Here is a 13978-nt window from a genome sequence, read left to right on the forward strand (position 1 = left end):
AAGATCAGTCCAACAAATGTTTGGTCTTATCTTCAAGCAAAGACTTCAGTTGTGCTGTTCCTATGCATGCCTTTTGCCAAAACTGTTAAGGATTGAGGGATTAAATTCACAGTAAACTGAAAACAAACACAAAACAGCTTCTCAAACATCGGTATATTGACCTGAGTGGTCTAACAGTGGCTTGAGCTTTGTCACCATCCAATTTGACCTTCAGTTTAGTCTGACCTCTCAGACAAGAAAGTCTAGACATTGACCTTGATTGAACTGAACAAACATTTTCTGTTTTCTATGTTGTTCTAAATAATTATAATCACAAGATCACTAATACAGATTACACCATTACTTACTCTAACAGTATTCTTGTTGTCAAGAAATTTTCTTTTGACTGCAGAAACAAAACCAACAGTATTTGACAGGAAAACGCAAAAGCCATGACCACAATATATCAAGCTGATCTATATCTTGCTGGTTTTCCCAGAAATAGAACAGTTCTTTAAAAAGGCAAAGAAATTTAACTATTAGTCCCCTCAAATCAATGCTTCTACCACTGTTAATCTCTGTGACCTAAGAAGAGAAAGTGTCTCTTGTCTTTTTCTCACTTAGCTCTTTGACTATTATTACAAAATATTAAAAATGAAAATACGGTTCCATTTAATTAGAGGAAAACATCACTAGTGATGTTCATGTGTTAATTTTCCCCAAGCTACATGAACAGTTGAAATCTAATGACACGGGACATGACTACTTTATTTTCATTATGCACATGAAAAAATAAGAACATAGAGCTTAAAAGACTATTATTTTCATACAAGCATTGTGTTAGCAAGAATTGTTTAAAAAAAGGCAGAATAAAAAAAAAAGATTATCTGGATCAAAACTTCTTCTTTTAAAAAAGAAAACAAATATTGAATGTTTGTTAGCAACCGTGGAAAAAAAAAAAAAAAAACCCAAAAAACTTCTGTGAGTTCCTAGACGTTGCCAGGACACTAAGAAACCACAGATAAAAAAGTTTTCCTCTAGGAAGGAATTAAAGCTCAGACCTCACAGCTGCCTTTTTGAATACCACAGGATCTATATCAGTGTCATATATTAATAGTTTTTATTTATTACTCAGTGACTAGAAACCTCAGCATATGAGTCAAGCTAAATTAATTGTCAACCTGGTTACTGATTTGTCAATAGACAGGGAAATGATGCCTGAATACATTGATGGTTCATATTTTAAACCCTGACAATGGAAGAAATGCCACCTTTAGGCTGTCAGCCCCCTGCAAAAATCCACTTTACCTAGCACTTATATAAGCCTCTCAGAAAAATAACTGTCATTGTTTCGTATGTTGGAGATTCACCAGTTTTTCAAATCAGTGTAATCCGAAAGATAGTACAAACGCCTTGAAGAAAAAAATTGCCTCTCCCTAAATTCTTCTGAAGTTTGAAGAAAAACTTTGAGACTGTACACTCAAGGTTAACTACTGAACTTTCATAAAGTAACTACATTAAACAGGTGATATTGCTTTTTCATTAACTCTGCCCTTAATAAAGATTGCATTTTTAAATACCTTAGATTTTAAACAGCAATCCACAAAGTGTTCTATGAGGACATCTTATAACTACAGGTACTTATTGACAGCTTGCATTCTGTATTGTTTCAGTCAAGCTTTATTTTCTCCAATTGCTACGTTACTGCTACTACTAGACCTTACTTCTTTAGAAAGCATGCTTTTTTAATTTCTTTGATCTTATATAATCTTTTCACTGTACAATGAGATATTATAAACAAAGTGTCTTTAATTTTGCTTTCCTACATTTAAATTCTGTTACAATACCTCTTCTCTCCATGCAATACAAGGTTTGATAAATTTCAACAAGTACAAGCCAAACAATATACATAAATATTTATGTACACACATACACACACACAGAGACAAAACTTGCCATTACATTTTGAATAGTTTAAAAAGACAGAATACTTCAGTATGGAAATACCAACCAGAAAAAAAAAAAAAGAAAAAGGCATAAAACACACATATTAAGACATTATTAGTATGAAACAATCTGGAATTGCAACAGAGAAATATTTTCATGAGCATTTACGAGCACCCTAACAAGAACTGCTGAAAAAGGAGTCTGGTTCAGAGAGAAAGAGTTAAGAGCTCAATTCGCATCCATTAAGCCACCTGATTTAAATTTCAGTTTGGGTGTTTGCAGAAAAAAAGAACAGTATCTTGTCAAACTGCCACTCGGTGTAAGGTCTACCAGGGACTCAGTCTGGTGTTCGCACGCGTTGGTACATTGTCTCAGCAACGCATGCGATAACATGCCAGAAATCTCTTCCTCCACAGCTATGATTTTGTTATTACGCGCAATTTCCAAACAGCTCAATCGCAGGGCTGTACACCAACCACCAAAGCGCTCCTATGTTTATCATCTTTGCAAACAACACAATGATATTGTCCTTTCCCGCTTCCTGCAAACCTGCAGCAACGATGCAGAGCAGCATTTGCTTTTTAATTCCCTTTCGGAATACAAATGCCTGCCTCCTCTTATTCCTAGCTAAGACGCACTGTGGACAATAGTTTCTGAATCAGCGATACCTTCCCACAGGGTAGGAAAAACTGAAAAAAACCAATATATATATATAAGTAGTCTGCTTCCATCCATAAAGAAAGGTGAAAAAGAAAGGTGAAAAAGAAAAAAGAAAGGTGAAAAAGAAAAAGAAATGCGAAAAAGAAAGGTGAAAAAGAAAAAGAAAGGTAAAAGAAGAAGAAGAAAGATAAAAAAGAAAAAAGGTGAAAAAGAAACAATGAAGCAGCTTAAAAAAGGAAAGGCAAAATTAAAAGACCGTGGGAAATAAATACCAGCGAGCAAGGATGAGCATTAATGGGCAGCAAAGCAGCAAAATCCCTGGAACTCGTGCAACTAATGCCCTCTCCAAGCGCCGCATCCAGCGGCTCCGGGAGCCGAACCCTCGCTGCCTGGATTGGAGACCCACATGAGAAGTTGTCAGCTCAGGGAGGCAGTGACAGCCACGGGGAAGGGGGGGCGAAGGGAAGGGAGCCGCGGAGCCACAACCGCCGCAGCTCTCGGCGCCGCTGAGGAGCCCCGAGGAAACACGCGAAGAGCATTTACCGGCAGCAGGTTGAGCAGCCCGAGCGCCTCCCGGAGATAACTTAGCACCGGTGCGGATTCCTTCACTGCCGAGGGACACCCCGTTCCCTCTTTTTCTCTCTGTCTCTCTCTGTCTCTCTGTCTCCCTGTCCCGTCCCTCCCGCCGGGGAGCGGAGCGGAGCGCGGCCCCGGCCCCCGCGCGCGCCACCCGCGCTCTGCCCGCAGCCCCGCCGGGCCCCGACCGCACGCGCCGCGCCGCCCGCCGACAGCCAATCGCCGCCCTCGCCTCACGGCCGCGCGCGCGCAGCGACACCCCCCGCGCGCACACACCGCGCGGGGCCGGGGGGGCACAGAGAGGGGTGCTTTGGAGATGGGGGGCAGAGAGAGGGGTGCTTTGGGGATGGGGGGCAGAGAGAGAGGGGTGCTTTGGGGATGGGGGAGCAGAGAGAGGGGTGCCTTGGGGATGGGGGGCAGAGAGAGGGGTGATTTGGGGATGGGGGGGCACAGAGAGAGAGGGGTGCTTTGGGGATGGGGGGGCACAGAGAGGGCTGCTTTGGAGATGGGGGGCAGAGAGAGGGGTGCTTTGGGGATGGGGGGGACAGAGAGAGAGGGGTGCTTTGGGGATGGGGGGCAGAGAGAGGGGTGCTTTGGGGATGGGGGACAGAGAGAGGGGTGCTTTGGGGATGGGGGGCAGAGAGAGAGGGGTGCTTTGGGGATGGGGGACAGAGAGAGAGGGGTGCTTTGGGGATGGGGGACAGAGAGGGGGTGCTTTGGGGATGGGGGGAGAGAGAGGGGTGCTTTGGGGATGGGGGGCAGAGAGAGGGGTGCTTTGGGGATGGGGGACAGAGAGAGGGGTGCTTTGAGGATGGGGGGGACAGAGAGAGGGGTGCTTTGGGGATGGGGGGCAGAGAGAGGGGTGCTTTGGAGATGGGGGGCAGAGAGAGAGGGGTGCTTTGGGGATGGGGGGCAGAGAGAGGGGTGCTTTGGGGAGGGGGGCACAGAGAGGGGTGCTTTGGGGATAGGGGGCAGACAGAGGGATCCTTTGGGGGTGGGGGAGAAAGGGTTGATGGGGGGGAACAGAGAGGGGGATGCTCGAGGTTGGGGAGACAGAGAGAGGTGTGCTTGGGGTGGTGAAAGAAGGAGGGGCGCTGGGTGGGGCAGAGAGAGGGGTGTTTGGGGGCCAGAGGGGAGGGAGGCAGAGAGAAGGGCCCCGGGGTGGTGGTGGGGAGCTCAGTGAGAGGGGGCAGAGAGAGAGGATCGCTCCGGGGGGGCGGGGGGCTGAGAGGGGTCGAGGGAGGGGGCAGAGAGAGGAGGGGTCGCTCCGGGACGGGAGGTGCTCAGGGATGGGGGCGCACAGATGGGGGCGGCGGAGAGCCGGGGCGCTGCGCGTGCCCGCGGTGGGGAGCGCGCCTTCCCCGCACCTCGGGCTGCGGAGGGAACGGAACCGCGGGATCCCGTCACGGGGGGGGGGGGGGGGGGGGGGGGGGGGGGGGACCGCTAAAGCTTTGCTCGTCTTTTTGCCGCATGTTAGAAACCTTCCCAGGATTCGGGAGGGAAGCGCTTGGGCGGTAATCTTCCCCTTCCCAATGAGCCTCGGAAATCGCGCTCCGTGTGACGTTCCTGCCGAGCACTGTGCAGGGGACTTACCTTTGCTGTAAAGCCTGATTAAACGTCGGCTATTATTTAACCTTAAATTTTCCCCTCCCCCTTTGCTACACGTTTGTGAATGATAGAAAAGACCTTTCAGACTGTCGAGTCCAACTGTACCGACTGAGCCATCAGTGGCACCGAAAAAAAAAGGAGCATTAAAGCAAAACAGATGAGGAAATGAGAGGACGGCGAAATGCTAGATGCAACCTGTCAACCTACAAAACTTTGTATAGATCCTTAGCAAGGCCAGGAGGAAAGTGGCAAATTAACCAGGCTGTACAGGGAAAACAGTGAGAAGAAGCCTTGGACGTGGGTTATGCACAGCAGAAGGGCTAAAGAGCGCTGCTCAGACATAATCTTCATGCCTATATAACAGAAAATCTATGGGGAGAAACGAAGTAAACTAAAGCACGTTGGATTACCTGTAGCTGGGAAAAGCATACTGTAAATGTCTGATTAGAGAGAAACTACAGCAGAATTAATTTTCCAACTGCATCTGGAGTTTTTTAACTGTCAACAAAGAGCAGGAGTTTTAAGGGGCAATCCAGAAATCAGCAGGGAAGGATCTCTCGGCTTTTCAAGGTTAATTGAGAAGAGGGGAGAGCTGAGCATACTGGTAGAGCTTGGTAAATCACATACAGTACTGTAGCTTGAGGACTGCATCTATTCAGAAAGTTGAAGAAGATCCACACAGCCACAACTCCTCCCTGGCCTCATCTCTTTCTATAGCATTTCACATATTTCAAGATGTGGCCTTGTATCAAATGCTGTGGTCTAAATGTTTATGTAATATGCATGGTGATGTCTTGATTCCACAGAGATGCTTCTGTACAGAAATACTGTGATAGTCATTTTACTGGAAATAATCTCCCTGCTTGAAAATAAACCGGACTGCAAAAATGAATGTTAGAGATGTATTAAAAAGATTGTTGCAGTTCAGGAAGAAAGACTGAGAATTACACTCAGATGGGAAACAAATCTTGTCAAACTACATTTTGATGCAACGCAAGTGTCAGTGAAAAAGGTAATGGAATGTCTGTAATAGCAGTCCATAAAGCAGGTAACTTGATGCTCGTGACGATTAAAACAGAAATTAGCAAAAACCAAAATATTTTTAGCCCATACAATCTGAATATATTTGTAAATCTTCATCTCGTTGGAGTATTTCTAGAAGTGATACACAAAATATTATAAAGCTACTTAATATCTGAGTGGTTTGAGAGAGAACAAATGGCTGATTAAATGCCACGCAACGGAGATTTGTAGATGGTCAATTATGATGGATATGGGTTAATGGAACTGACCAATCCAGATGCCTTGGAAAGGTGGCCTCATTTGTTCAACAGAACCGTTGGAGTCAAGGTCAGGTTTCTAGTGAAAAAGAACATGGGTTACATTTCAGGTTGGGGGATTACTTTCTGGGAAGCAGTTCATGGTAAATGTCCTGGTGAATAATAGGATATATGCTCCCACTGTGAGTTGGCAAAGATGACAGAATTGAGGGTGGCAGCAGAGAGGGTATCAAAGCAAAAGCAAGCAAACACATCTAGGTATTAAATACTGTCTTTGTGTCCACACTTAGGATAAATGATAACTATAAACATTGGAATATCTTAGAGACAATTAATGTGTGTTTCAGATGGATAACCATGACTTCTCCCTAAAGTGAGAGTCCTAAATAGAAGACAGGGAGCCATGCTCTCTCTTAGTCTTGTTCTGTGTTTGAATTGATCTTGGATTCTTTCAGATGTGGTGATACAGCTTTGACGGAAAAGGTTTGTTCCCATCCCTTTAATCTGGTGGTAAGGGTATTCTCCTGGGAATGGGAGACGTGAGACTGAATATGCATGAGGCTGAGAATAAACCAAACACCTCATTTCTTGGGTTAGAACTCTAACTACTGGATTAGTAAGTAAACAGTGACCACAGGCTACTCATCCTGTAGCAAGTCTTAAATCCTTTAGCTCTGTTTAGTTCTCTAGAGGAAAGAATATAAGTGCCTACCTTCCAGAACAAGTTCCAAGCAGCGAATCCCAAGTGAATATAAGCATATTTCTACAGACTTCAGTAAAGTGCCTGAGGAATGGCACTGCAGACGTATCGGTGTCCTCTTTCCTTTAGGCTGTATTAGTTACTGTTCCTTGTCTAAGACGCTTAGCCTAGAACCTGCATGCTTTATTAGCTTCAGTCCCTAACATCTTCGGAGTCTCCCAGTATCACCTTGTCACTTACAGAACCTGCTGACATGAGAACATCTTGCCGCTTTCAGGAGGGCTGTGGTTCTCTTTATCACACTTTGAAAAATTGACCTTCAGTGTGATTTGAAAGGAAAGAAAAAAAGAGACGACAACAAAGATTTCCAGTTTGCTGGAGATAAATGCTGGATGCTTGTCCCCTTCTCTTTTAATCATGTGTTTGAATTTTCTAACCTGAAACTGCTAATTTTTCAATGTGTCCTTATATATCATTATTCCTCTATTAGTATGTAGCTGCTCCACCACACACATTGCTATAGCTTGATCAAAACAGGCATAATTAAAGACAGTTTCTGGAAGCTGATGCTTCATTGTACAATGAAGGTGAAATTTTAATACTGCAGCTAATTAATGACTGGAACATTTTACCTATGGAATGTAAATTCTTTGTTGCTTGGAGTCTTTAAATAGAACTGAAAATCTTTCTGAAATATATGTTGCATCTAAAATCTAAGTTACAGGATTGATAGAGTGGTTGCTTGGGTGAAGTTCACTGGCTGGCATTACAAAAGAGGTCACACCAGATGAGAAGTATAGTTTTTTTTCCAACCTTGTAAGCTATAAATCATGATATGCAGTGATCCACCATAACAACATAGGACTCACCTCTTCAGAACAGAGAGCGAGCTTATCTTACTGAACAATGCCTCTCAGATGCTTTAACATGTTGTAAAGAGGATTATTTTAATTAATTGGTACAATTTCCTACATTTATTACATATGCTGGAATATCATTAGTTGCACCTGATTTAGGTGTCCTATTTTCATTCTTGATCTTCTGCCTGCAATTGCATGGTAAGAAACACATCCTCCAAACAGCAGTCATAAGTCTGAATTATGAAAATATAGAGAAATCAAAGAAAAAATTCCCTGTTCCGAGGAAGTAACCACAGAGGCATATGGAAGACTTATCCAAGCACTGTGCAGTGAGCTACAAACAGAGGAGGAATGGCAAGATACAGAATTTTAACGCAGTGGAATTGCCATCTTTGGTAATTCAGTAAACAGTGTGCGTGTTTGACATTAATATAAGGGAGTTTGTGTCACCTCTTAAATATTGCCAGAAGCTACCCGTAATTTGTCAAACCAAAAGAAGAGAAAAGTGTTGAAATTGTACTAGTATTTTCAGGTAGTTTCTAGACCCTTTAGCCTTTTTTTTTTTTTACACTTCCCTTCTCCAGCCAGCCCATGTACCTTGCAAGAATTATAGCCTGTCTTTGAAATGGCTCAAACGGAAGTACCGAGTGGGTAGAAAGCTACTTGCTGTATGCTTGAACAGCTCTGAACAATTCAAAGCCATCAACAAGTTTGCAGTTCTGGAAGAAGAAGAGGAAGAAAAAAAAAAGGATGGAAAGTCTTTGTAGGTAATACCAACTCAGTGGTAAGTAAGGAAAATGTTCACATTTTTATAGACACAGAACGCTGTTGTACCGAAAGAGGGACTGTTTTTCTTTAGAGAAATTGCTATCTGCAAATGAGCACATTTGGTATGCACGGCCATCCCTAACGAACCCCCATCCCCATGCACAATTCAGTGGAATATCACAGCTCTCTGTCCTGGTGGGTGTCAGCAGGGTGTTCTACGTACATGAAAGTCCAGGCTTACACACCTGAACCCCTTTCTCCACTGTATTCACCGACCACAAACATTTCAAAGGAATTCTGGAGAATACGGCTTCCAACTCATTGCTGAAGTGCTGCCTCTAAGCAAATGATGAGCCTTTGCTCACCTGGCAGATCAAGAGGAGAATTCACTGGGCTCCGAGAAGAATTTCTGTATTCAAATTGTCGAGTTCTCAGGAGACGACACCTTGTAGGCATGGAATTTAGGTGTCACCATTGAGGAGTTGGTGGGATGCACTGTTTCCGCTGTAGTTACTGCACTAAGAGTGCATGTGTGATAATTCTAAACCAGTAATACAAACGTGAAACTAAATACACAAATATCAGGGCAATTCCTTCTCCTGTGAACCCAGACTCAGGTCTCTTACCTTCTGCACCATACAGTTACTGGAGTTGTACTGGTTTCTAACATGCATTTTAGATTCCGGTTCCTATATACCAAAATCTGTATTCTCATTAGTGTTGTAGCATAAATGTGAGATACAGTTGTTAACTAGTCTTTAGTTTGGTTTTGCAAGCCACTGGCTGCTATTGAGTGTAATTGCAAGCTATTACAATGTTAATTCTCTCAGCCATTTTAATGAATCTGACACCACAGAGGAAGAACAGTTACACTTGTCTTCCTGCAGTAATTACCCAGAGGTTGTAACCACTGCATTAAAGAAAATGTATGTGCTTTATGTAGTTGTCTGTATGTCGAAATGCCTTTGCATATTTGGTCAGGGAGAAAATACTACAAGGTGATTATGATAAAAAACGTGGAGGTCAGGGAGCATTCTGATTAATAAGGATGAGTTCACTGACAAAGGGAACTAAGGATAAAATCAACACTTTTTTCTGATATCGGAGTTATTTTTTTCTCAGCTCTGCATGAGGCAGCACTGGTGTGGATGTAACACACCCCAGACACATACTCTGCTCTAGAGAAAGGGAGACTAAGTTTAGCTAAATGGCAACACACACGGACATTTCTAGTACCTAGGCTAGCTAGAAGGTCAGTTATATTGTTTCAGCCACAAGGAGTGGTAGAGTAGTGTATCTGGAACAATACACGGAGAAAGAGGACAGAAGAAACTAGCAAGGTGTAAAAGATGCAGTAGCTATTTTGCATAATACTGAAAATAATTCAGTCAGTACAAGATTTAAAGTCTGACTTAAATGCAATATTAAGTTAGCAGTCTTCAGCAGTAGGCTTGTAAAAATGTACAGACAAATCATCTACTGGAAGGCGCATGTCAAATTAGGGGAAGAAGAATGAGAACCAAAGAAAAAGTAGAAATGTAAGAGTACAATATATAAAATAGGGCACACAATTTGTAACAGTTTACCTTCTGACTGTCCACTTTTATCCATCCACAAAATGCCAATGCAAACCTTACTAACAGCATACGCTCCTTTTAAATAAGGCTCCTCTGGAGGGTGGAAGAGTAAAGATGAATTTGTGACCTAAAAATATGATGATGTATGGGTGAATCTTTTGACTTCCATAGGCTCAACTTTTCTATTAGAAAATAGAACAGAACAATATTTTCTTCATTTTCTTAGTATACAAGAATTACCAAGACAATAAGAAATATCAAATAGTAATGAACCAGCAGAAAATTCTCAGGATTGGAATAACTTTTTTTCCGACAGATAGTATAAATTCTATGTTATTGCATAGCTTTTTTAATAAAATAATGAAATTATAGGGACTGTGTAAGTGATGTTTATTTTAAGCAAGCTATTAGTTTAACAATACTATTTCTTATTTGCTTAACCTTAGTTTTGCCCCATCTCTCATGAGTAATTTTTAGGCTTTGTGCTTTCTTCTACCCTCCTTTCTTTTAATGCAAAATATTTTCCTTGAAAAGAAGTTCCATACGAGCAGACAAAAGCATTCACTTGCTTTCTTTATCCTCTAACAAAATCCAACAATTCCATCCAGGATCGGGGCCTCCCTTTTGTTACTGACTAAATAAGATGAGACTGTCCTGTCTTGGCGAAGGTCATGGTTTAAGTGCCTGATTTCCTGAATGTGGTATGAAAGAAGGATGATGAACTTAGCTGTTATCAGTTACTTTGTGTGATGAAAGGTGCAAGATGAAGAGGAAGTTTTCATGCCTGATCTCCTTTCATTATCTGCTGTGTTGAACTGTACTGAGTAGTCACAAGAAGCCCAATATTTAATGCATTGGTTATAACAGAACTGGGCAAGAGATTTATAAAGTGATACGGTACACGCGGCTTATTTGCTGTAAATATGTATAATGCAAAGAAACATGTTCATTTATCACTCATACCAGTAACAACTCCTGCAGTGCAAAAATAAATGAAGGCAGCCTTAGAAGAATGGGAAGTTAGAGCAGAAATCACATGTGCAGGGATGTATAATCTAGACTATCTCTTCTAAGATTACAAAATAATGCATTATATCAGTTGCTAATGAAATACCTAGATTCCAAAACGTGTTTTTGTTTAAAACTGTAGATAAATAGGAACGACAACAACAGAACATAATAATTGTAAGGTTTACTATGTCTAGATGTTCCACGAAGTTGAAATTTAAAAGTGCTGAAAAAGGTAAGAGAAGGCAAGTAACCCTAGGAACAATGAGAATATATATTCAACTAGATTAGTTTAATGGATCTTTAATTTTCTGGGGTTTCCTACTTTAATTTATAGATCTCATTTAAGAAAATGAAGTCATGTTTGCTATATAAAATCTGCCAGATTAGTAAAATACAATTTCCTTCTAGTTTTAATTTAATTTCACTTTTTTTTTCCTTCTGTATTTTCAAAAATTATTCAGTTTGCTGTGCTCATTAAAGGCATAATTTCTTAGTACCCAAAGGAACTTGTAATTGCTGTTTAACACACTACTACACCAGGACTTACTAGGCAGGTTAGTCTATTATTTCTGTTCTCTTCCAAATACTTCAGTTGTTTAAAGTAACTGTCTTGGTGTTCTCACTTTATTCAGTGTAAAATATGAGAATGGCAGAACTTTCACACTGATACACATTTGCAGAACTGACATTTGTGAAACTGTATTTATATTGTCTCTGCATTCTCCTGTCCTATTAGTGTTAGAAAGGTTTGGGAAATCCTTCGTACCTCTCAAGTCATAAGCTATTCCCAGGCTAATATACGAACTCAGGAAGAAAAGGTATAAGTTGCGACTGTCACAATCTCAGTGCCATGGTATAAATGGGATATAAAGATGCCTCAAAGAGAGGACCTAAAATTCTCCACCGCTTCCTCAGGAATATGAAACTTAGCTTACTAATACCAAGATTACTTTTTTTTTAATTACCGCTATTGAAACAGTAAACGGAAATAGAAACTTAAAATATAAATGTATTAAATATAAAAAAATGTACAAAATAAAAATAAACATATAAAATCAAATACATTTTTTACACTGCTCATAAGACTCTGCAAATGGAATTCACTCATCATTGAGTTCATCATACGCAATTTATTATAAAAATGCTGCAGTCTCTCAGGTCTGTGACCTCCTTCACTTGGAGAAAAAGTAAAAACTGACTTTTCCAGTGGCCAAAATAAGTAGGACTGTAAATGTAATTAAGAATATATGCCAGTTATGTAAGAAGACACAATTTGTACTAATTCATTAATGCATTCATATTCAAACTTCAACACATTTCTAACAATGGGCCATAAAAAAACTTGGTGTCTGCCCATGACACTAATTATTACTACTGGCATAATTAAGCTTGCCTCTCGCAATTAATCACCTTGACTGCCACAAATAGTATATTTATCTTCATTATCTTCCTACACGTAAGTCTTCCCTTTATGCTATACAGCAGAAGCTGATGACCGTGTTTGGCTACAGAACGGACAGAAATTCAGCCGCAGCATAAATGGAGGCGCGAGCCGCCCATCACATCAGTTACTCAGCGAGTGAGCTTAAAGAGCAGAGCACAGTCAAGAGACACCGCTTGGTTATTTACTGGAGCAGCACATTTGGCAGAAAACCAGCCGACAGGAGTGTATGAAGTAAATCAGAGCACACCCATTTGGGCAAGGAGCTCTGTGAGTTAAGACTACATTATAGCCATCTGAAACTTGAGTGTCTTTCAGACTATGATTTGGTGTTTTCACCTTCCTCATACATTTTAATTAAAGACAAACAGAATTATGGACAGTACAAATTATTTTCCTCAAATGAGAAACAAAAGAGGGGATGCCAGACTAATTTATTTGCTTTTGTTTGCATCTCTTTTTCCATGATTATTTTAACAAATGAGTTTACTAGCAGGAATGTTTGGTAAAATAATGAAGCAAATATAGTTAAATATTGTGATTATTCATAGCAGAACCTATAAGTTATGTTTCTCCAATTGGAAAAAAAGAAATGTGTTGTATGACCTACATACCCATTCAAAAAAAAGCTTGAATATTCAAAAAGCTCTGCTTATGAATGAATTACAGACAAAAAATTATGCATAGGTATTATTCAGCAAACAGTTTGAACATATACATCAGAAAAACTAGTTTGTTTGGAAAACTTGCAAACACAAAATGGAGCAAAGAAATTATTCATTATGAATTATTTGCACAGCATCTGTTTTACTTTCTCATGTTAATTGCCTCTACTAAACCACATTTTCTCCCCCTCAGTATGTAAATTTAAATGATTTTGCATATTCTCTGAATACCCAGTAAATGCAAGTTTCATTACCTTACCTCTTATATCTTTTTTGTCAGCCTAATTATACTAGAGTTTATATAATTTTAAAATTTGACCTACCAGCTTCCTGTAGATTGCCAAGTGTTCCTCTGGATTTTGAGTATTGCCTAGTATTAAAAAAATATACGTATATCTTAAAAGCACACGCATTAACTGCATTTGTGAAAGATCTTGTAAGGTATGTGTTGTTTACCACTGCATTTAGAAACACTGAAAAAGCTAGAGTTTGTTTTTAATCACTTTTCATGTATTATACATCTAGGACATGACCGATGAATGAATTAACACAAAGACTATCACTGACTTTTGAGAGCTTAAGTCAGATCTTCCCAGGCAGTAACTGGGCCGTGTATCACTGTATCCACTCATGCTTCCTGGGAGGTACCACTCTGGTTGTATATAATTATTCTTTCTACAAATAAAAGCTTATACATCAAGCAGCTTGATTTCCTCTAAAAATATATCTTCTTTTTACTGAATTTTCTGACTTTTTGATTCTTTCTCTCTCCACGAAGCACAGCAAGATGAAGTTGTGCACATTATATCATGCCTTTTCTTTGCAGTAACTTCATGCTACCAATAGAAATAAAAGTGTTTCGTCAAAAACTGTGCTGATCTTAGAAATTAAATGCAAGTTCAATCC

The 13978-nt window shown here is 40.6% G+C and overlaps 1 protein-coding gene across 17 annotated transcripts in view; it reads right to left on the reverse strand.

Moving 5' to 3' along the window:
- The window catches only part of TENM2 (teneurin transmembrane protein 2), a 961638-nt gene that overhangs the window by 663207 nt on the left and 284453 nt on the right, over positions 1-13978 (reverse strand). For 12 of the 17 annotated variants that reach the window (XM_054079361.1, XM_054079368.1, XM_054079373.1 and 9 more), the window contains exon 1: positions 3130-3309. The exons of 1 other annotated variant lie outside the window; for it this stretch is intronic. The gene's annotated coding sequence lies outside the window, so the exon portion shown is untranslated. Of the gene's footprint in view, positions 1-3129; positions 3310-13978 lie in introns of those variants that run through there. 4 more of the 17 variants (XM_054079375.1, XM_054079374.1, XM_054079371.1 and 1 more) reach the window with 1 other exon arrangement.

The sequence above is a fragment of the Cuculus canorus genome, chromosome 14, assembly GCF_017976375.1.
Source record: "Cuculus canorus isolate bCucCan1 chromosome 14, bCucCan1.pri, whole genome shotgun sequence".
Classification (NCBI taxonomy): domain Eukaryota; kingdom Metazoa; phylum Chordata; class Aves; order Cuculiformes; family Cuculidae; genus Cuculus; species Cuculus canorus.